At 43.1% G+C, this 24,709-nt stretch overlaps 1 protein-coding gene across 1 annotated transcript in view; it reads left to right on the forward strand.

Moving 5' to 3' along the window:
* Positions 1-24,709, forward strand: part of brf1a (BRF1 RNA polymerase III transcription initiation factor subunit a) — a 113,216-nt gene that overhangs the window by 70,643 nt on the left and 17,864 nt on the right. The gene's annotated exons all lie outside the window — the stretch shown is intronic.

Below are 24,709 nucleotides of genomic sequence, written 5' to 3' on the forward strand. Positions count from 1 at the left end.
CCCAATGAAAGGAAATGAAAACCTGAACATTTGCATCACTTTATAAAAAAAAAAAAACCCGGACAGGCCAGGACAGGAAGTGAAAAACGGACGTTTGGTCACCCTGTAGCTGCTATGCACAGCAACCTACATTCGGTTTGTCGATTAAAAATAATGTAATCAATGAAATTCTTAATGATCAATGATCGATTAATTGACTAATCATGCCCATCCCTAATCTCCATGGAGAAAAGTGTTTGACAGACCCTCCCAGAAAAGTTTGCATTCATCCAAAGTTATTCCTCACTTACCTTTTACAATAATATAAATAAATATACTATATCAACTTAACATTCAGTAGAAACCAAATGTTTTTGGGGTCAGTACATTTTCTTGCCTGTATGATAAGATTTAAGCGATAGAATGTCAAATGAATAACTTCAGTGAGTCATTACAGATGCAAACTAAATCACCAAGTGTTTCATTCTGCTGTTTATTTATTGCAGCTCATGATTTTTTTTAGAGGATTTTTGTGGTTTTGGTATCAGTGGCTTAAATTAGTTTCAGTATTATCGTTTATCATCTGTATTTTTGTCAGCAATATATCGAACTTTGAAATTTGTCATCGTGACACGCCTACTTACTTTATGAATTCATCCTCATTATTCCCCACGATGAGTTTATAAAAGCTTTTCACACCAGAGGAGCTTTTAACATGGCTGTAAAGCTGGCGACAACTAACAAGCTAATGTGCACTTCCTGGTTATCGAACACTAAAATGCTTTACAATTAGATGTAGACAGACACAGTAGACTTATTTTGACCTTTAAAATATCTGTACTGGGAAAGACACATTTTACTCAAATACATGGGGAAAAAATCATGTACAAAGCCTTTAAATATACTTTTTCCTCTCCATCTTCCATCTTTCTTTCTCCTTCACCATCTCTTTATCTCTCTCTTTATCTATCTTTATCTGTCTTTCTCGCCATCTCCCCCTCAACAAATCTGTCTGTCTTCCTCTCTTTCTCTCTCTCTACCCTCTGTCATCCTTTCTTCTTTCTCTTCTCTCTGTCTCTCAGCTATCTTTCCATTTCTCTCTCCCATGCATCTCTTCATCTCTCTCTCTATCTGCATTTGTCTTTCTCTCCATCTCCCTCTCACCATCTCTTTGTATCTTTCTGTCTCTCTCCACCTCTCTCTTTCTCTCCCCTGCTCTCTCTCCGTCTGTATCTCTCTTCTCTCTCCCTCTTCCCGCACTATCTGTCTATTCTCTTCCTCAGTCTATCTCTGTCCTCCTCCTATTTCCATGTTTCAACCTCATCCTCATTTCTCTCTTCTCTTCACCTTTCCTCTCTCTTTTTCTCACTCTCTCTTCTCTCCTTCTCTCTCACGTTTCAAACTTTCTTCTTTCTTCTCTGTAAACGTGTATTCCTGGTTCATTTTTCAGGGAAGCAGGTCACTGGAGCTGCCGCAGAAACCCACAAACATTTGGAAGAGTCAGCGATTTGTGCAGATGTGTCCGAGAATAGAACAGGAAGCGGGAGAGAGAGGAAGTGTCTGAGGAAAAACACCAAACTACAAAAGCAACTGCAAATCCCTCCGTAAACTGAGCTGGAGACGTGTCCGAGTCCTCAGAGTCTGTGGAAGTGTCAGACGCAGATTTGTTGACCTGGTTCATGATTCATTTCTCTGTAGTTACTGGGCCTCTCCACACGAAACAAAAACTGACACAAAGTGTAACATCTGTGTATTTTTTTTCACAATAGCTTCAGAAAATGGTGCCGTTGTTCAACCCTAATGACGTGATTGTTGTTGGTTAAAGGTGCATTGCTAGAGCCAGGGACGAGAACCAGGGACTGGACCAGGGACGAGAACCAGGGACGAGAGCCAGGGACTGGACCAGGGACTGGACCAGGGACGAGAACCAGGGACTGGACCAGGGACGAGAGCCAGGGACTGGACCAGGGACGAGAGCCAGGGACGAGAACCAGGGACTGGAACCAGGGACGAGAACCAGGGACTGAGACCAGGGACGAGAACCAGGGACTGGACCAGGGACGAGAACCAGGGACCAGGGACTGAACCAGGGACGAGAACCAGGGACTAGAACCAGGGACTAAAACTGTAGACTGGAACCGGAGACTTGAACCGGAGACGAGAACCAGGGACGAGAACCAGGATGAGAACCAGGGACAAGAACCATAGACTGGAACCGGAGACTAGAGCCGGAGACTTGAACCGGAGACTTAAACCAGAGACTTGAACCGGGACGAGAACCAGGGATGAGAACCAGGGACGAGAACCAAGGATGAGAACCAAGGATGAGAACCAGAGACTAAAACCATAGACTGGAACCGGAGACTAGAGCCGAAGACGAGAGCGGGAGATGAGAACCAGGGACGAGAACCAGAGCCTAGAGTCAGGGACTAGAACCAGGGACTAGAACCAGGGACTAGAAGCAGGGACTAGAAGCAGGGACTAGAACCAGGGACTAAACTCAGAGACTAAAAAAACTCCAAAGACATTTGTTGTCAGTTAAAGGTTCATTGTGTAACTTTGCCGATGGAGCGTCCATTATTGTTTGTCTGGAATGTTTCACAGTACGGCATTAAACCTTTCTATCTTCATGGAAACCAAACCAGACAGAGTTTCAGGTCAGATCTGTGGAGATGCAACTCCGCTCGGTCAGAATGTCTGTTTTTCTAGATGTTTTTGAGCTCTTAAACCACTTGTAATTGAATAAATGTAAAGTAGAGCTGTTTAATGTCACACTGTGGAACATTCCAGGCAGAGCAATGACATCTCCATGGAAACAAGCAGGTGACGGAAACTCCACCAGTAAAGTTCTCCACAGATCTGACCCGTAACTTGGTCTAGTTTGGTCTCCATGAAGATAGAAAGGTTTAATGTCATACTGTGGAACATTCCAGACAAAGCAATAACATCTCCATGGAGAAAAACATTTGACGTACCCTCCAAAAGAAAAGTTACACAATGCACATAGTGGAATTTATGAAGTACAGGTTTGCTGGTTCCAAAGTCTGAGTACATAGTTTCTTTGTGTCCCTGGGCAAGACACCTGACCACACTGCCCTCTCTGGTCTTATTGTATTTGTTTGTGGTTTGTTTTTACAGGAAGCACATTCAGTAGTAAAATCTGGACAGGAAACTCCGCCCACATGTTTTGGTTCTGCACGCGCTCAGTTCAGTCCCGATGTGTTTTACTATAGCCCCGCCCTAAACCAGACCCTCCCAGTCCACAACCCTGATCCGAATCCCGGTCTGTCCCTGGGTCTAAACAGGAGCGAGGTTTTTCTTTTGTTTAGGAGAGAATGGAAAGACCAGTGGAAAAGACTCAACAGCAGGAGACGGAGTAACAGCAGCACTAGAGGAGAACTTGTAGTAAACATGGATAATATTTAATACAGACGGTGGAAGCTCAAATAAATGTTGTTAAATTACAGACTTTTAGTTGTAATACAAGAAGTTAATGAAGAGACTCAACCTGGGACAACATTAGGGATTAAAGCAGGACTAAACCAGGACTACACTGGGACTAAACCAGGACTACACTGGGACTAAACCAGGACTACACTGGGACTAAACCAGGACTACACTGGGACTAAACCAGGACTACACTGGGACTAAACCAGGACTACACTGGGACTAAACCAGGACTACACTGGGACTAAACCAGGACTATACTGGGACTAAACCAGGACTATACTGGGACTAAACCAGGACTACACTGGGACTAAACCAGGACTACACTGGGACTAAACCAGGACTACACTGGGACTAAACCAGGACTACACTGGGACTGGACCAGGACTATACTGGGACTGGACCAGGACTACACTGGGACTAAACCAGGACTACACTGGGACTAAACCAGGACTACACTGGAACTAAACCAGGACTACACTGGGACTGGACCAGGACTACACTGGGACTAAACCAGGACTACACTGGGACTGGACCAGGACTACACTGGGACTAAACCAGGACTACACTGGGACTGGACCAGGACTACACTGGGACTAAACCAGGACTACACTGGGACTGAACCAGGACTACACTGGGACTAAACCAGGACTACACTGGGACTAAACCAGGACTGGACCAGGGACTGGACCAGGGACTAAAACTGGACTAAAGCAGGAAATAAACCAGGGACTAAACCACAGACTAAACCAGGGACTAAACTAGGGACTAAACCGGGACTGAACCTGGGACTAAACCAGGACTAAACCAGGACTAAACCAGAGACTAAACCAGGACTAAACTAGGGACTAGGACTAAACCAGGACTAAACCAGGACTAAACCAGAGACTAAACCGGGGACTAAACCAGAGACTAAACCAGAGACTAAACCAGGGACTAAACCAGGGACTAAACCAGAGACTAAACCAGGACTAAACCAGAGACTAAACCAGGACTAAACCAGAGACTAAACTAAGGACTAAACCGGGACAGAACCTGGGACAGAACCTGGGACTAAACCAGAGACTAAACCAGGACTAAACCAGGACTAAACCAGGACTAAACCAGGACTAAACCAGAGACTAAACCAGAGACTAAACCGGGGACTAAACCAGAGACTAAACTGGGGACTAAACCAGGGACTAAACCAGGACTAAACCAGAGACTAAACTAGAGACTAAACCGGGGACTAAACCAGAGACTAAACCGGGGACTAAACCAGGACTAAACCAGGGACTAAACCAGGACTAAACCAGGACTAAACCAGAGACTAAACTAGGGACTAAACCAGAGACTGAACCTGGGACTGAACCTGGAACTAAACCAGGGATTAAACCAGGACTCAACCAAGGACTCAACCGGGACTAACCACAGACTAAAACCAGGACTAAACCAGGTCTAAACCAGTTCCAGCACATCTTGCCCTCTCTTCCTGTAAACATGTTATTTTTGTACAGAGTTAAACAGTTTGAACGGAACATTTCCCCTGAGCCTGTAATCTGTGTCATCTCCGCAGCTCTGACTCGTAAACAGTATTTTAAAGTTGTTTTGGGGGAAAGAAACATCCTCACAAACAGAACTAATATGTGATTTCTGTTAAATACACGTTTCTCACTAAGCAGAACTCTCTAATTCTTGACCCAGTTTGAATTAAAAATCTCCAGTTTTTGCAGTTTTTTTTTTTTTTTTTTGAAATAATCCCGGTCCATATTTTCCAATCCTTCTCATTCAGTTCATCTAATCTGCTGTGTCCAGGCGCTGGGTTTCTCCGTGTGAAAGAGAGACTTTAGATTAGACCAGAACTGCTCCAACGGACAAGTCTTTGTTCTCTCCCTCTTTCCGAGAGAGAAGAGAGAAGAGGAGAGAGGGATAGGGCGAGAGTAGTAGAGGGGGCGAGAAGAAGAAAGAGAAAATAGGGTGATCGAGAAGAGTAAAAAGAGAGAAAAAAGAGAGAAAATAAAGGTGAAGAAGAGAGAAGAGGAAGGAAGAAAAAAGAAGGGGCGAAAGAGGCGGTATAAAGGGGGAAAGAGAGGGAGAGAAAGAAGTTGGGATGGCAGAACAGAGAGAGAAAGAGAGAGGAGATCTTTGGCAGGAGAGAGAGAGATGGAGGGAGGGCAGAGAGAGAGAGAGGGAGAGACGGAGGGAGGACAGAGAGAAGAGAGAGAGAGAGACGCAGGGAGGACAGAGAGAGAGAGAGAAAACAGAGGGAGAGACGCAGGGAGGACAGAGAGAAGTGAGAGGGAGAGACGCAGGGAGGACAGAGAGAACAGAGAGAGACAGAGGACAGAGAGAGAGACAGAGAGGAGAGACGGAGGGAGGGACAGAGGGAGGAGAGACGGAGGAGAGACAGAGGGAGGGAGGAGGAGAGGAGAGGACAGAGGGAGAACAGAGTCAGAGACGGAGGGAGGACAGAGAGAGGGAGAGACAGGGAGGACAGAGAGCGAGAACAGAGGCAGAGGGAGAGACGGAGGGAGGAGAGAGAGAGAGAACAGAGTCAGAGACGGAGGGAGGAGAGAGAGAGACAGAGGCAGAGGGAGAGACGGAGGGAGGACAGAGAGAGAGAACAGAGTCAGAGACGGAGGGAGGAGAGAGAGAGAGACAGAGTCAGAGACGGAGGGAGGACAGAGAGAGAGAACAGAGTCAGAGACGGAGGGAGGAGAGAGAGAGAGAACAGAGTCAGAGGGAGGGAGACAGAGAGAGAGACAGAGAGAGACGGAGGAGGACAGAGAGAGAGAACAGAGAGTCAGAGACGGAGGGAGGACAGAGAGAGAGAACAGAGAGTCAGAGACGGAGGGAGGACAGAGAGAGAGAACAGAGACAGAGGGAGGAGAGAGAGAGGGAGAGACGTAGGGAGGACAGCGAGAGAACAGAGAGAGAGGTAGAGACAGAGGGAGGACAGAGAGAGAGGGAGAGATGGAGGTAGGACAGAGAGAGAGAACAGAGAAAGCGAGAGAGAGAGAGAGACATTAAAGAGACCAGAAGAGACAAAAGAGAAGAAGAGAGAGATGGAGGGAGTAGAGAGCGTGAAAGAGAGGAGGAAAGAGGGAGAAAACAAAGATTAGTCCGTTGGTCCAGTTCTGGTCTAATCTAAAGTCTTTCACTCTCTCCCCTCCCTCCATCTCTCCCTCCCTCTTTTGTCTCTTCTGCTCTCTCTCTCTCTCTCTGTCCTCCCTCCATCTCTCCCTCCTCTCTTTTGTCTCTTCTGCTCTCTCTCTCTCTGTCCTCCCTCCATCTCTCCCTCCTCTCTTTAGTCTCTCTGCCCTCTTTCATTTCCTCTCTCTTTCTCTCACTCTCCTGCCAAAGATCTCCTCTCTTGTTTGCCATCTAGTCCCTTCTATCTTTCCTTCTCTTCCCCCCTTTATATCTCCTCTTTCTCCCTTCTTTTTCCTTCCTCTCTCTTCTCCACCTCTTTGTTCTATCTATTCTTTCTTTTTACCCACTCACTCTCTTTCTTGATCACTCCCCCTCTACTCTCTTGTCCTATTTCCTTTCCTCTGTCTCCTCTCTCTTCTCCCTCTCTTTTTTTATTCTCTCACTTTCTCTCCTCTCTCCCATCCCCTTCATTCTCTTTCTTTCATCCTCTTTTTCTTTGCTCATCCTCTCCTCCCCCCTCTTCTCATTCTCTTCTCCTCTCTTTCTGTCCCCCCTTCTTTCTTCTACAGTACTTCCCTCTTTCTCTTTTCTCTACCTCCTCTCCTCTTCTACTTTCTCATTCTCTTCTACTCTCTGTCCTTCCTCTTTTTTTCCCTCTCTCTACTCGCCTCTATCTCTCTTCTCTACCCCCTCTCCTCTTTTCTTCTGCTCTTCCCCTCCTCCCTCTGTCCCTCTCTCTGTGACAAATTGGGGTTCCGGGTCGCTCTGGAATTCCAACTCCAACCCTTTTAAAACTGGGACATTTGGACTTAATCCGAGGATCAAACCGGGATGGTGGACACGGAAAAGTGTCGACAGAGAAAAACTCTGGACTCTAACGGAGCAAAGGATTTAAAAAACATTCTAATCTCTCACTTTTCTGATCCTTATTTCTCCGTATGTCTTAATACAACTCCACATGTGAGATTTTTATATCGAGCTTTACTATTTTTGGACGTTTAATACAGAAAAAAATGCAATTCAATATTTCTCATACAAGCTGCAGTTAAAGCCTCACTATGTCACTTTTTAGATGTGGATAAGAGGATTTTTATGAGTTTACAGACGCATCAAGAATCTCAGACTTCTGGTCATTGTGCAATTCATACTGGGAAGGATTTTTCGAAAAAGTGAGCATCAAACCTCCATGTTTGTTTTCCCAGTGGGATGTGTCTATTGACAAAGTCGATCTTTTCTAGTCTTTTGAACCATATCACTTTTGTTTCTGGTTCTGATGTTGTCATATTTTAGTTTTGGGATTCAGACATTGTAATTGTGTGGTTGTTGGATCTTAACACCGGAAAAAATCTCAAGAAATTTGTTTGCAAACTCCATAAATGCAAAAGGGAATCAGATGTGTGTGACTCAAACCTCTGTTCAAACTGTTTCTCTTCACAACGGAATTGAAAAATAGTGAAAGGTGAAGGTGATGGGCAGGATTGATCCACAGGAAGAACCAAAAAGGAAACATTTGACTGACTAAATCATCCTGAGTTTACAGAGAACATTTTATATGTGGAGCGACATCAAAGTGGGATCTTGTTTGTTAATCGAGAGGAGCAGAAGACAAACAGACTGAGCTGCACTTTCTTGTTCTTGTGGTTTTACAGCAACATCACGTCTTGGTCTCTTTGCAGTGGAAGGTGTTTCTTGGTGAACAGTTGGTGCCTTTTGCTTTGGTGTTGACTTTTTAAATTCGTAACCGAGGTTGAGTGACGGATTGGGATTTTGCTTTGATTGGTCGCTCCACATATAAAATGTTCTCTGCAAACTCGGGATGATTTAGTCAGTCAAATGTTTCCTTTTTGGTTCTTCCTGTGGATCAATCCTGCCCATCACCTTCACCTTTCACTATTTTTCAATTCCGTTGGGAAGAGAAACAGTTTGAACAGAGGTTTGCAGTCACACACATCTGATTCCCTTTTGCATTTATGGAGTTCGCAAACACATTTCTTGAGCCGTTTTCCGGTGTTAAGATCCAACAACCACACAATTACAATGTCCAAATCTCAAAACAATATCAGAACCAGAAACAAAAGACTAGAAAAGCTCGACTTTGTCAATAGACACATCCCACTGGGAAAACAAACATGGCGATTTGACTTATTTCACTTCAGGATTCCCACGCTCATGGAAATCCTGGAAAAGTTATGGAAATTCAAAATGTTATTTTCCAGGCCTGGAGATGTCATGGAAGTTTGTATATTCAATGAAAGTTTTGGAAAAGTCATGGAATTTGAGTATCTCTTTCACACAACTCCAGCGTTCTGTTCAGTTCTCATGAGACTATTGTGATTATTTCTGAACGTCTGCGCCTTTTGTTTAAAAGAGACGACAATAAACGCACTGACAGGATTTAGAATGTTCAAAACTACAATCCCAAACCATAAGATGAGTGGAAAGAGTTCACATTTCATATTTAGATCTAAAAGTCTGATCAGTTCTACACATGAAGGTGCCATAAAGTCATAGAAAATTCACTTTAGGTCATGAAAAAAATCTTGGAAAAGTTTTGAAAATTTGTCAGTGAGAGAGAAAGAGTGGGAACCCTGTAACTTTTTTCTTTGCTAAATAATTCCATTTATTTTACTTAAATGTGTAATAAGTGTATGATTTCTAAAACGGAAATTGATGAGCAGAAGATGTAAGAGATCAGGGGCCGTACATGAAGACAACAGAACGACTGAAAATGAATAATGTGGATAAAAGATAAAAGTGTAATAACCCAATATGTCCAAGTGCTGCAGCAAAACAAAATCAAACAGAATCAGATCAATCAAAAATCTATTAAATGTCCTTTGAAGCTGAAACTCAATCAAAAACTGGTCCGTTCACCCAGCGTGGGAAAAGACCAGAAATCGAACAACAGTGAAGGTCTGTAATCTGTTATTGTGAAAGGTGCATTTGTCTGACAGGTTGAATAGTTCTTTTAGTTGGCGTGGCTCGAGTAGGTGGAAGAGTGAGAGGACAGACTGTTAGCCTCAGCCCAGACCGGAGACTTGATCAGAGGCCGTCTCCTCACTTGTCTTCTAGTTTGACTTGGTATTTGTCACCTGGTCGGTTCAGTTCACTTCAAATGCCAAAAACACATGACAATGTCCCAACTAAAGGTCTGGTTCAGTAATAAGTAGAAACTCTGTGAGGAGAGACAAGTCTGGGACCTTCTTATACTCCGTCTGACAGATTGTGATTGGATAAGTGGGTAAAGTGGGTGGGGTAGTGGGCGGTGACAGGTCATGTGACATGGGAGAAAATCTGGGTTGGATCTATGATCTGAGCGGATTGGATTTAACCCTGTTAGAAGAGCGTGAGTCCAGACTTTTGACTGGAAGTATAAAGAAGTATAAAGCCATGTTCAGACCGAAAGCGTCTGGTGTGAACAAGGTGAATGATTTGTGAATGACGCAAATTGGGCGGCGCGATTCGCACATTTTGAGCGGCACGAATTTGCGAAACTGGCGCTGATGCGAGAATTCCCAGAGTTGAAAATTTTGTACTTTCTGCAAATATTCACGTCACATCAACCAATGAGGGGCCATGTTTTGACAGTGATGTTTAACACTGAGACAGACGTGACTTTTATTCAACATGGAGGATGATATTATACGAACACCAGCATGAGCCAGTACAGAGACCAGAAGAAGCTCAACAGAGCAGGAACTACACCAGACTCTGTTCCTCTCTCCTTTATTCTGGTCCCGGTCTCAGTTCCGGTCTGGTCCCGGTCTGGTCAGCCCGCTTGCTGTAGTCCAAGTCCGCCATTGTTCCAAATGAAAAGAGCAGATGCAGAGGACACCGCGCAGCCGCACTTGATCCTTCTGCAGCGAACACAGCGAACAGAGCGGATTTACTCGCGCGACCATATTCCCAAACTCGACCGATCTGGACGCACGAATGAAGCGAATGACTCAAAAAAACCAAGCAGCAAACTAGGACATCTGATGTGATTTATTTGCACCAGACGCGTTTGGTCTGAACACAACTTGTTACAAGACTAGAGTTGAATTTCCTTTTAGACTTAGACAGATTTTATTGATCCACAAAGGAAATGATTTGGACACAGGAGCTCACACATCACAATATTATATAATAACAAAGAGGAAAAGTAGAAATGGTAATGATCAATTCTGAATAAGTAACAAAAAGAGACAGATGTGAAATAAGACATAATTGTATAAAAGTATGTTTCTTAATTTTCTTTAAAAAAAAATCTCCACATCAAATCACTAAACATGTGATAATCTGAAACTGAACATCCCCCAAAACCATGTGACATTTGTGAGACGGGATTAAGAATTTTTCCTCCCCCATTTTAAAGCCTCTATTAGATTCTCTTCATTTTAGTTTAGTTCATGGACCCCCCTCCTCCTCCTCCTCCTCTTCTTCTTCTTCTTCCATCATTCTCCCTCCTCCCTTTCTTCCATCCTGACTTCTTTTCACTCCTCAACACTCTCTCTCTTCCTCCCCTTTCCATAGTTTTCTCTTTCTCTGTCCCTTTCTCCCCTTGTCTCTTCCCTTTTTATTAGATTCTGTTCATTTTTCTCTCTCCTTCCTCCTTTTCTCCCTTCTTCTTCTCCTCTCTCTCTCCCTCCTCCTCCTCCTCCTCCCCCCTTTCGGCCCGGCGTCAAAATGGCCGCCCTCTTCTGTTCTTTTGAGCCGTGGATTAGTTTCATCGCTTTAAGAAGATTAAGAGGAAACGCTCGAGTCACGGCAGACGCATGTGTCCAGAGACGGAGGAGAAGAGACGGACGGAGGGAGGGAGGGAGGAAAGAAGAGGAGAAAGTAGAGGGAGGAGGGAGAGAGAGAAAAGAAGAGTGGAGATGGAGGAGAGAAAGAGAAAGTGATGAAAGAAGAGAAGAGAGAAAGAAGACAGGAGATGGAGGAGAGAAAAAGAGTGGAGATGGAGAAGAGAGAGAGAGAGAGAGTGGTGAAAGAAGGGAGGAGAGAAAAAAGAGAGTGGTGAAAGAAGAGAAGAGAGAAAGAAGAGTGGAGGTGAAGTGGAGGGGAGAGGAGAGAGACGGGAGATGGAGGAGAGAGAGAGGAAAGAAGAAGAGAAGAAAGAGAAGGAGGAAAAGAGAAAGGAATGAAGAGAGGAGAGAAAAGAGAGTGGAGAGACAGGAGAAGGGGAGAGAGAGTGAAGAAAGAAGAAGTAGAAGAAGAGGAAAGGAGAGAGAAAGCCAGGAATGAAGAGAGGAGACAAAGAAAGAAGAGAGTAGAGAAAGAAGAGTGGAGATGAAAGAGAGAAACGGGCAAGAAGAGATGGAAGAGAGACAGAGAGAGAGGAAATAAGAGAAGAAAGAAGGGGAGAGAAACACAGAGAGGAAAGAAAGAGAGGAGAGAACGAGGAAAGATGAGAGGAGAGAAAGAAGAGAAAAGTTGGGGGGAGAGAGAGAAGAAAGAAGAAGAGCAGAGAGGGAGAATAAAAAGAAAGGTATGAAGAGAGGAGCGAAAAAAGAGTGGAGAGGCAGGAGAATGGGAGAGAAAGAGAGTGAGGAAAGAAGAAGAGAGAAAAAGAGGAAAGGGGAGAGAAACAGGAATGAAGAGAGGAGAGAAAGAGAGGGGGAAAGAGAGAAAAAAGAATGGAGATGAAAGAGACAGGGGGAAGAAAAGTGGAGATGAAGAAGAGAGAGGGGAAAGAAGGTAAGAAGAGAGAAACAGGAATGATGAGAGAAGAGAAAGAAGAGTTGAGATGAATTTGAGAGAGAGAGAGAGAGAGAGACAGGGGAGGGAAGAGTAGAGCTGGAGGAGAGAGAGGAAAGAAGAGAGGACTGAAAGAGTGGAGAAAGAGAGGAAAGAAGGAGAGAGAAACACAGAAGAATGAAGAGAAGAGAGAAAGAAAAGTTGACATGAATTAGAGAGAGTGATGGGGGAAGGAAGACTAGAGCTGGAGGAGAGAAAGAAGAAAGAAGAGGGGGAGCGAGAGTGGAAAGAAGAGAGGACTGAAAGAGTGAAGGAGGAGAGGAAAGAAGGGGAGAGAAACGGAGAAGAATGAAGAGAAGAGAGAAAGAAAAGTTGAGATGAATTAGAGAGAGAGAGAGACGGATGAAAGACGAGTAGAGCTGGAGGAGAGCGAGAGAGGAAAGAAGAGAGAAGAGCGAGAGGAGTGAAGGAGGGATGGAGGAGTGAGTCGGGGAGGGGGAGTCCGTTATCGGCGTCAATGATAAACAGAAAAGGAAAACCAGAAGAACTGATGCATTTTGTCTCATTATCAAGGAATAAAAAAAAAAGTCTGACCAAATATTGACAGTGAAAGCTCCTCTGAAAATCATCATTGTTATATTTTGGACATTTTTTTTGATCACAATATTGATCTGAAACGACAAAAGTGAGTTGGAAGATGGTGGTGTTTAGTGGGAGCTGTATCCGTCGCTGCAGGACCGTGCTCTGAACATCACACTATCATTTGTCCGTTTGGACCAAAATGACGACACAACGCCGCCGAATCCTACGTGTGTGTCACCCATGAAGAAAATAACATGGAGACGGAAGTGCGTGCGTCACAGTTGAAAACAGAGGAGATCAGAAAAATAACGTCTTGAAAACAGGAGAATCAACATGAATCAAACATGCATGAATCATTCTGAATCAGGACTCTCCAACCAGTAACTCTCCACCTCCTTCCAAGTCGCTCGCCAAGGGATTTCTCAATTATACATTCTCTACTGAATAACCACTGTAAATGTGTTATTTTCAACTTTGTGCTCTAAGAAATGGATCGTGTTTTTAGGTTTTGCCCTCTTATATCAACTCTGTTTCTTGTGACGGCTAAATGAGTGGCTCTCCGGCATTTTTATTTTGTGAAAGGAGCTCACCGGACACAAAAGGTTGGAGAATCTGCTCTAAATACAACAGCAAAAGTCTTCATGAAAAGGAAATGACTATAACATGTTTAAAAGCTCTGGAAAGTCCATTTTGTACAATATTTCTCCTTTAATATTGTTTTAACCATATTATAGTGGCTCTACTCCTGTCTGCTCCTGTCTGCTCCTGTCTGCTCCTGTCAGCTCCTCTGGCTCTGCTCCTGTCTGCTCCTGTCAGCTCCTCTGGCTCTGCTCCTGTCTGCTCCTGTCAGCTCCTCTGGCTCTGCTCCTGTCTGCTCCTGTCAGCTCCTCTGGCTCTGCTCCTGTCTGCTCCTGTCAGCTCCTCTGGCTCTGCTCCTGTCTGCTCCTGTCAGCTCCTCTGGCTCTGCTCCTGTCTGCTCCTGTCAGATCCTCTGGCTCTGCTCCTGTCTGCTCCTGTCAGCTCCTCTGGCTCTGCTCCTGTCTGCTCCTGTCAGATCCTCTGGCTCTGCTCCTGTCTGCTCTGCAGCTCTCTGGCTCTGCTCCTGCAGCTCCTCTGGCTCTGCTCCTGTCTGCTCCTGTCAGCTCCTCTGGCTCTGCTCCTGTCAGCTCCTCTGGCTCTGCTCCTGTCTGCTCCTGTCAGTTCCTCTGGCTCTGCTCCTGTCTGCTCCTGTCAGCTCCTCTGGCTCTGCTCCTGTCTGCTCCTGTCAGCTCCTCTGGCTCTGCTCCTGTCAGCTCCTCTGGCTCTGCTCCTGTCTGCTCCTGTCAGCTCCTCTGGCTCTGCTCCTGTCAGCTCTGCTCCTGTCTGCTCCTCTGGCTCTGCTCCTGTCTGCTCCTGTCTGCTCCTGTCTGCTCCTGTCTGCTCCTCTGGCTCTGCTCCTGTCAGCTCCTGTCTGCTCCTGTCTGCTCCTCTGGCTCTGCTCCTGTCTGCTCCTGTCTGCTCTGTCTCTGCTCCTGTCTGCTCCTGTCTGCTCCTCTGGCTCTGCTCCTGTCAGCTCCTCTGGCTCTGCTCCTGTCTGCTCCTGTCAGCTCCTCTGGCTCCGCTCCTGTCGGTGATCTTTCCCTCGGGTCCCTGCCGTGCCTCGGAGCCACTCCCCGCTGCTGTAAAGCGTCTCCCCGGTGACCTGCTGTAAACCGTCACCGTGGAGACGGAGCTGCCCGAAAGTCTGTCGCCGCGGGGCTCGCCGTCAGCCGCCGTCAGCCGCCGTTTGACCCCTGACCCCTGTAAACGAGGCTCATCATTCACTGACAACAGGGCAACAGTGAGCGACACCAGCGCTGAAGTCCTGAGAGCAGATCAGACCAGGAGAGAGTTTGTGCTGCTGATCCTGAACAACTGCACAGTCGATGGAAATCCACATCCAAATACTGACTCACGCAATAATCATTATTACAAGAAAAATGTATAGATTTGAAACAGCACAAAGTTTTCCATCCAACAGAAATGAACTGAAAGTCACATGTTAAAAAAGGCAGATTTTATTAAGATAAGAGAAGATAAGAGATGCCTTTATTAGTCCCAAAATGGTAACATGCAATAAAACAGATAATAGATAATAGCTTAATAATAATTTAAAAATAGACTTAAAAATAGACTCTAATGTAACACACTGTTTCAGTGGAGCAAAAATATAAAATACAAAAAAAATATAACACTTATGTACAATAAAAGTAACATTCAGGATTTTCCCATTTAAACATGTGAATGAAACAAACACAACTCCACTTTTGTTTGTGATGAGGAAACGACATTAGAACATAGATCAGAAAATAGTTTGATATGGAACCTTTAAGGACTTTTACGTTGTTTTGGTCCATTTTGACATCTAAAGTTGGATATTTTGTTTTTAATTGAGCTGAACTGGACATATCAAGTTTATATTTTCATAACAGTTGTTCCATATCCATCTTTTTGTTGTTGTCCATTCCTATTTGTGAGTGTATTTATTTTGTTACTTTAATTAATAGTATTTTGATTTAAAATTGTTAATGTTTCTATCATATTTACATCTTGTTCCTATCACTTTTACTTTACGCTTCACCTGCACTGACACTCACCAAAATAACAGGTGTAGATTTGCATTTAGAGTTTGAGGTGTTTGTAAGAGACAGTTTGGACTTTTATTTATTATTAGTTAATCAACGATATTTAAAATGGAGCATTACACTTTCTAAACTAAACCAGGGGGTCTGGTCAAGTGGTAACGGAGGGAAACAGGCAGATTTTTGACATTCAAATGTCTCTTATTCAGAAACTAGAGGGACTATTGAAATAAGTAAAGTATCAGAATGTAGGAAAGAGTTACACTCCAACAGGGTCAAGTTAAACCTGTGATATTCTTTCAAGTTGTTGACAAAAAATTTAAAAAACTCATGTCGGTAACGGAGGGAATGAAATATGCAGCACTTTTTGGGCAATAAATCCAAACAGTGATAACTCTTGGTTCTCACTTCCATATCCTTAACAAACTGGTTTGAATATTTGCTTCATATAATTTTCTTACCATATGGTACAAGATTAGGTTGAAAAACCTCTTACTTTTTGACTCATGAGATTTTTTATTAAGAAAGGTCATGGTAACGGAGGGAAAAGTAACGGAGGGAAAATTGTGCAAACAAGTAGAAGGTGCAGGATTTTACATCATTCGTCGCTTTTTTCTTCCAAATACTTTAATCTTACTTCAAAATGAAAAGTAACTATTTCTTTAAAATATGTCAGTCCTTCCAAGCTAATTTTTATCATTTTAAATACTTTTTTTTTTTTTGAAAAATCATGTACCTTCATCAACAGTTCAAAGATGGAATAACACAAGATATGATGAAATACATCCATTTATTGACATGATTTGCAGGTCTTTGAAATTTGGGAAATAATTTTAGGGAGGAGAGAGTAAAGAGATGGGGGAGATGGGGGGGGTAGAGTACAGAGAGAGCAGAGAGAGTAGAGAGAGAGAGCAGAGAGAGAGAGCATAGAGAGTAGAGAGAGAGCAGAGAGAGAGAGCAGAGAGAGAGCAGAGAGAGAGAGAGAGCAGAGAGAGAGAGCAGAGAGAGAGAGCAGAGAGTAGAGAGAGAGAGAGCAGAGAGAGAGAGCAGAGAGAGAGCAGAGAGAGAGAGAGAGAGCAGAGAGAGAGCAGAGAGAGAGAGCAGAGAGAGAGAGCAGAGAGAGAGCAGAGAGAGAGAGCAGAGAGAGAGAGAGAGAGCAGAGAGAGAGAGTAGAGAGAGAGAGAGAGCAGAGAGAGAGAGCAGAGAGAGAGCAGAGAGAGAGCAGAGAGAGAGAGGATAGAGAGTAGAGAGAGAGCAGAGAGAGCAGGTGTCACAATAACATGTTTAAAAGTGCATTAGTCCTTGAGTTAAAGTGGTCGTTCATGAGTGTGAGTGTAAACATGTCCGCTGTGAGTGTCAGAGAAAGCACCAAACACACTCACCAGTATTGACTCTCACATCTGTTAAACCGTCCTCCATCAGTGAGGGTGCACTATTGATTATGGATTATTGATCAGATGTGATGGACTCTCACAGCTCAGTGGGCTTTTCACAAACTGCACTGACACAAGTCCTCAACCGTCAGAACACTGCGACGTCCTTCTGTTTACACGATAAGAAATCTACAAAACCCACTAATGTTTCTCCTGATTGTTTGTATCAGTGAGTCCATTCTCCTGCTGCATTTATCCAACCACAACACCTGGGAGGGCATCTGACACAGGGAAACAGGAGGACGGGAGGGCATCTGGGAGGAGTGTCAGTTTGAATAATAAGATCAGATCAGGTTGTTTTGTGGATTAACTGTGAGAAAAAAGTCCTCAGAGATTCTCTGCAAATAGATTTTCAAGAATCAACCAAACAGATTAGATTTCTCACTCACAATGGGAAATAATCTTTAAATTTAATTCTAATTCACTGTCTCCATGGAGCTGGTGCTGCCTTTCTGGAATGTTCCAAAGTGTGCCAAATATTATATTACACTTACTGCATTTATTCAGTTAAATGTGTTTGCGTCGCTCAAACCAACAGATTTGTTTAATGCCCCACTGAGAAACATTCAAGGAAAAGCAATAACATACGGTATCCATGGAGATTAGTGGGTTCTGGTTCTGGTTCAGGTTCTGTCGTAAACATTCCAGGAGGAGTTCAGTTGTTCGAGCGTTTGTCCACTGATCTGAAGGTTGGTGGTTTGATTCCAGCTCTCGACATAAACATCATTGGTTGAGCGGTCAGATCCACTGACCCACAGGTTGTCTGGTGTGATTCCAGCTCCCACAGATGAATGCTGTTGTTGTGTCCTTGGGCAAAACACTTTAACCCACCTCACCCCCACAGAGTCTGTGTACACTGGTGTGTGAATGTGTGTGTGAATGGGTGAGTGGTTTCTTGTTGTAAAGAGCTGTGAGTTTTGAAGGTGGAAATGTGCTGTATAAAAATGTGACAATGTGACAATTCCCTGAGGATGTGACGCTAACTGAAAGCACTACTCCAGACATGTCAGACTCAGGCCCAGGGGCCAAGTTTGGCCCATGATATAATTATATTTGGCCCATGAGATCATGTCAAATATGTATTTGAGCTGCCCGCTGGCTTCAGATAGACTATTGACACATTATTGATTTAAAATGTTGTTATTAGGGATGTAACAATAACCGAAATATTGTGATATCGTCAAAGTTGTGACAATAATATCGTGGACCATCACAATATATCGAATCACAAGTCTCTTCGCTTAAATGAATGGTTATGGTGCAGCAGTAGAGGGAACTACATAGACCATGATCCTTTGCTTCATTTCAGCGCAGACTACATGAAGAAATAACAGTTGTAACACTTTTAAGTCTTACTTCTGTGGATTAAGTCTTGTCAAGGCATTTTAAGAGGAAAAAGAAGCATATTGGCCTCCACAAAATATTGCAGTAAATATTGTACCGTGAGATGTAAATCATGAAAATATCGCACAGAGAGATTTGGATATCGTTACATCCCTAATCATGAGCCTCCCCTCCATATCGTGAGCTTTCCCACGATATCGCAATAAATATCGTACCATGAGGTTCATAATATTACGATATCGTATCGTGAGACTTTGATATCGTTACTCACTTAGTTGTTATTATTTAATATTCTGCTTGTTCTGGATTCAGTGTTTAAGCAAAACTATTATTAAATATTTATTTTAATAAGAAAAGATTTCACATTACATATCTTGAAAGAAGAGAAAACATGCAAATGTTGTTGAAAATTATTCAGTAATCTTTAGTTTGTCCCAGTTTTTCATTTTGGCCTCTGTGATTTTGAGTTTGACTCTTGAAGCTCTGTTACTCCAAGTCGACTTTAACCTGAGTTTTGTTTTTACACAAATAAACAGGACCATGAACGCTCACAACTGATCACAGGCTCCTGAAAATGTGCTCTTTAAATTCATTCTCTATTTTCTTAAGTTGTTTTTAAGTTGTTTGATAAAGTGTGCATTGTGTCTCCATGGTAACTGCTGAACATTCCCCCACAGACATGCATGTAGAACACTCCCAGCTTGAAGTCACTGCAGAAGAGTTTGAACGTTTAAATCTGTGGAGATGACAGTTTGATATGCCAGATATTTTTAGAAGTCTATTTAAACACACGGACAGAGTTTATCTCCATTTCGCAGCTTTTGCTTTGAATTTTAATTAAAGTTGGTGACCCCGAAATGTCACAGTCTGCACAATCCTCCTCTTTTTTTACCACAGCTTCATTTAAAACTGCTCTTTTAATCCTGTGTGAGCCCGACTGTGACTGCGCTTTGTTCATTTACTACAAAAATATGTAAAAGTAAATGTCTACAAAGAATTACATGAATTTAAAAGAATCATTTGGGTTTAAAGACACAGAATATTTTTAGACCTCGTTTTGTTGTTGGATTTTGGCACATACACATTCTGCTCACGGCTAAAGTTTCATTCTGTTTTTCTGTTAAGCTGTAATGTCTGAGGAGGAACAAGGACTAGACCGGGGACTAGACCGGGGACTAGACCGGGGACTAGACTGGGGACAAGACCAAGGACAAGACCAAGGACAAGACCAAGGACAAGACAAGGACAAGACCAAGGACAAGACCAAGGACTAATCTGTGACTATAGAACTCCTAAACCAGGTCTACACAAGGGACTAGACCAAGGACTACACCGGGGACTAGAACAGGGACAAGACCAGGGACAAGACCAGGGACAAGACCAAGGACAAGACCAAGGACAAGACCAAGGACAAGACCAAGGACAAGACCAAGGACAAGACCAAGGACAAGACCATGGACTAGTCTGTGAATATAGAACTACTAAACCAGGTCTACACAGGGGACTAGACCGGGGACTAGACCGGGGACTAGACCGGGGACTAGACCGGGGACAAGACCAGGGACAAGACCATGGACTAATCTGCGACTATAGAACTCCTAAACCAGGTCTACACAAGGGACTAGACCAAGGACTACAGTGGGGACTAGAACAGGGACTAGAACAGAGACTAATTTGTGACTGTGGAAGGACTAGACCAGGGACTAGACCGAAAACTAGACCAAGGACAAGACCATGGACTAGACCACCGACTAGATCAGTGACTAGATGAGGGACTAACCCAGAGACTAGACCAGGGTCTTAATCAGGGACTAGACTAGGGACTAATTTGTAAGTATTAAAACCAGGTCTAAGTCAGGGACTAAATCAGGGACTAAACCAGGGTCTAAATCAGGCATAGACCGAGGACTAAACTGGGACTAAACCAGAACTAAATCAGAGACTTGTAGGATCTTGTTTCCTGAGGGAATAGGGAGGATCAGACACAGACACGCCGCAGTGATCACACAAGGACAGCTAATGGACTGAGACCAGGGACTAGACCAGGGATTTTACCAGGGACTTAACCAGGGACTAACCAGGGACAGAATAAAATCATTTCAAAAATTAAAACTAAACCTATGGATAATCCAGTTCTAGTTTGAGTCCACACAAAGTCTAAATAAGATCTAATAGGGACTAAAGTAGGTCCAAACCAGGTCCAAACCAGGTACCAGGACTAAACCAGGTCTAGTCCAGATCTAAAACACGCTACATTCCTCTAATAGATCAGTGTACGTCCCTCCTCTCTCTGTTCTAAATCTTGACGGTGCTTAAACCCTGAGGAGAAGTCTAATCAAACCCGACTCTGGAAAATCCTGCTAATTCCAGCCTCTGGGATTCTCCAAAGATTATTTCCAGAAAAGATCCGGTTGCTCAAATCCATGGAGGCTTTTTAGGATCTGTGTCAAGGTTCTGTCTCCGGAGAAAGAACCAAAGAGAAGACTGTATGAAGGTAAATGTGCTGCAAAATGACAGAGTGTGTAAACTTGATTTGAGAACTTGTAGAATATAATGTGGCAATGTGTAGAACAAAACTTTGAACTTGTAATTACATATTTTCATACACGTGTTTGTTGAATTTGCAGTCACGGTGGAAAAAAACACACGAGCGCTTGAAATAAATGTGTGCACTTGTAGAGTGAAATTTTCACTTGTGGAAAATATTTACACACACGAGAGAAAAATCTGAATAAATGTGTAGGTTGATGTTTGCAGGAGTGTCGGGACTGACCCGGAGGTGCCCCGCCTAGACTATCAGGTGATGAGGAGACCGGGACTCAGACCGGGACTGAGACCGGGACTGAGACCGGGACTGAGACCGGGACTGAGACCGGGACTCAGACCGGGACTCAGACCTGGTTTAGACCTGGTTTAGTCCTGTTTTCCGATTTTTCATTTTGGTTTTGCAGACAAATAATGAAGAAAGTTGTTGTTTTTTCGTTTTCATATTTTTGGTTTTATTTTGAAAAACAAATGAACCAATGATTCTTCATCTTCTCCCTTTCTGACTGGTCACCCCCCCATCGCAAAATGTGTTGCAAAAGTCAAGGCAGATTTGCAGATTTGAAACTGTTGGGACACATTTGAGAAGTTGTGGTTGTACCTGTCATTTTTATGTGGCTGTCACTCTGTTCATGCAAACATCAACCTACACATTTATTCAGATTTTTCTCTCGTGTGTGTAAATATTTTCCACAAGTGAAAATTTCACTCTACAAGTGCACACATTTATTTCAAGCGCTCGTGTGTTTTTTTCCACCGTGACTGCAAATTCAACAAACACGTGTATGAAAATAGGTAATTACAAGTTCAAAGTTTTGTTCTACACATTGTCACATTATATTCTACAAGTTCTCAAATCAAGTTTACACTCTGTCATTTTGCAGCACATTTACCTTCAGTGTCGGGAAGGTGACTTTTAAAATGTATTCCCCTACAGATTACAGATTACATACCCCCAGAATGTAGTTTGTAACGTAATCCATGAAATTACTTAAAATGAGTAAAGTAATCTGAGTACTTTGGATTACTTGGTTTTCTGTAGAGAAGCAAAGACGAGGATATCGTAACATAAGAAGTTTTGTCTGCTAAAAGAAAATAAAAAGCCCAGACTTTTCTTGACCAAATTAAAAATATTATTGATAGAAGAAGAGGAGACACGTCCACACAGCATGATTTAGTCCTGGTTTAGATCTAGTTAAGCTCTAGTTTAGACCGGGTTTTAGTCCTGGTTTAGACCTGGTTAGTCCTGGTTTAGACCTGGTTTAGACCTGGTTTAGTCCTGGTTTAGATCTAGTTAAGCTCTAGTTTAGACCGGGTTTTAGTCCTGGTTTAGTCCTGGTTTAGACCTGGTTTAGATCTAGTTAAGCTCTAGTTTAGACCGGGTTTTAGTCCTGGTTTAGTCCTGGTTTAGACCTGGTTTAGTCCTGGTTTAGACCTGGTTTAGTCCTGGTTTAGACCTGGTTTAGACCTGGTTTAGTCCTGGTTTAGATCTAGTTTAGCTCTTGTTTAGACCGGGTTTTAGTCCTGGTTTAGTCCTGGTGTAGATCTAGTTTAGCTCTAGTTTAGACTGGGTTTTAGTCCTGGTTTAGTCCTGGTTTAGATCTAGTTTAGCTCTTGTTTAGACCGGGTTTTAGTCCTGGTTTAGACCTGGTTTAGATCTAGTTTAGCTCTAGTTTAGACCGGGTTTTAGTCCTGGTTTAGTCCTGGTTTAGTCCTGGTTTAGATCTAGTTTAGCTCTTGTTTAGACTGGGTTTTAGTCCTGGTTTAGTCCAGGTGTAGATCTAGTTTAGATCTAGTTTTAGACTGGGTTTTAGTCCTGGTTTAGTCCTGGTTTAGACCTGGTTTAGACCTGGTTTTAGACCTGGTTTTTTAGTCCTGGTTTAGACCTGGTTTAGTCCTGGTGTAGATCTAGTTTAGCTCTAGTTTAGACTGGGTTTTAGTCCTGGTTTAGTCCTGGTTTAGACCTGGTTTAGACCTGGTTTAGTCCTGGTTTAGACCTGGTTTAGTCTGGTTTTAGACCTGGTTTAGTCCTGGTTTAGACCTGGTTTAGTCCTGGTTTAGATCTAGTTTAGATCTATTTTAGACCTGGTTTAGCTCTAGTTTAGACTGGGTTTTAGTCCTGATTTAGATCAAGTTTAGATCTAGTATAAACCTGGTTTAGTCCTGGTTTAGACCTGGTTTTAGTCCTGGTTTAGACCTGGTTTTAGTCCTGGTTTAGTCCTGGTTTAGATTCTGGCAATGAGTGGAATTACCGAAAAAAAAAAAAAAAGGGGGGTTTAGCCCAAAATGTGAAAACAGGAAAATCCCTCTGTGTAATCCATTTATTTCAACAAAGTAACTGTAATCCAATGACCACTCACTGAAACAGTAACTGTAACTGAATACAGTTACTCATCATTTGTACTCTGATTACATAACTCTGGTACATGTAATCTGTTACTCCCCAACACTGTTTACCTTCATAGACTGCACGCTCTTCTACTTCTTACCTTCTGCCCAGGATCATTGAAGTACTTTTGGATGGAGATGTGTGTCCTGTGTAGTTTCGACCTGTTTAGGATTCTTAGATTTCAGATTTCACTCTTCTCTTAAACGTTGCCGCTCCTCATCTTGATCTGACCTATTTTCCCGTGTCTGTGTGGGTTTCCTCGGAATACTCCTGGATAAATATGGAAATTCCAAGTTATCTGGACCAAACGATTATATCTTCCTCTTAATTTAAATCCGTTACCATGGTTTCCAGGTGTAGACGGCCATTTTGTTCGGTATCGTCAGATCTCAGCCCCGGGACATCATTAGCGGAGGAGGAGGTTTCACAGACTTTGAGCTTTGGGCTAAAACGTAAAAACAAAGATATGTAAATGAGGAGAGAATGAGCGGAGACAAAGACGAGACTGAACCAGGTCTGTGGGAAAATAGAGGAGATTTTAGTTTAATAATGATCAGATTTTCATGGGTTTTTAAAATGGCCTACAGACATTATTATTTTAAATCAGTACGTTCATTTTTCCATATCAGTCGTTTTTTACCAATTTGAAGAAAGAGTCGAATACAAAGAGTGAATATTGTGAATGTTATTTTTAAGATATCGCAAATTTGAATCTTGAGTGTTAACATTTATAATAAAATGCTGCAAAAAGAGCTGATTATAAAAGGAAAATTGAAAAAATCAGGGTACAAAGTGATGTTTCTGCATGCAACTGAAAGCTCAATCTTTACATTTATTACACTATTTTCTGATTTGGAGTCATTTGTTTTATTCACACCTTCACTAGAATCATTTGGATAATTTCAGTCCTGGAGTAAAAATCACAGAATAAATTTTGAGTACCGTATTTTCCACACTACAAGGTGCTCTGGATTATAAGGCGCACTGTCATTAAATGGTTTATTTTCAAACTTTTTTCACAAATAAACCGTGTGGGACTTTAAAGGAAACCCAACAGTGTGATGGGTGAGTGGTTTTGTTTGTTTGTTTGTTCACAGTGACTCTGGGCTTTGTTCAGTTGTGGCGTGTAGGGAGGGTGTGTCTGGGACCAACGGATTGTCGGCGTGTTCGCAGTGACTCAGTTGTTCAGTTGTGTCTAGAAGTGGCACATTGCACTCACTTTTTTCGGTTCGTTCCTCCGTTCCGTTCCTCGTCGGCGTGGAGTGATGAGTGTGTCTGTGGGTGTGTTTCGCTGTGTGGTCCCTGTCTGCTCCGTGTGTGTTTGTGTGTTCTGTGGGTGGTGCGGCTTTGTAGTTTACTGAAGTCGTGCTGGGACACCTGAGTGGATTCATGTATGGGGCGCTCTGGATTGTGATGCGCAGTCATTTTTTGATGGAGTTGGAGGCTTAAGAGCGCCCCTATAGCCCGGAAAATACAGTAAATATAGGACCTTAAAGACATGTTTTAGCACCTTTCTGTTGGAGTTCCATAATATAGGTGAAATATTGTTCTGTCAAAAAGTATCTTGGGTAATATTACCC

Source organism: Boleophthalmus pectinirostris, unplaced genomic scaffold, assembly GCF_026225935.1.
Source record: "Boleophthalmus pectinirostris isolate CB_2022bp ecotype Guang Dong unplaced genomic scaffold, ASM2622593v1 HiC_scaffold_10, whole genome shotgun sequence".
NCBI lineage: Eukaryota > Metazoa > Chordata > Actinopteri > Gobiiformes > Gobiidae > Boleophthalmus > Boleophthalmus pectinirostris.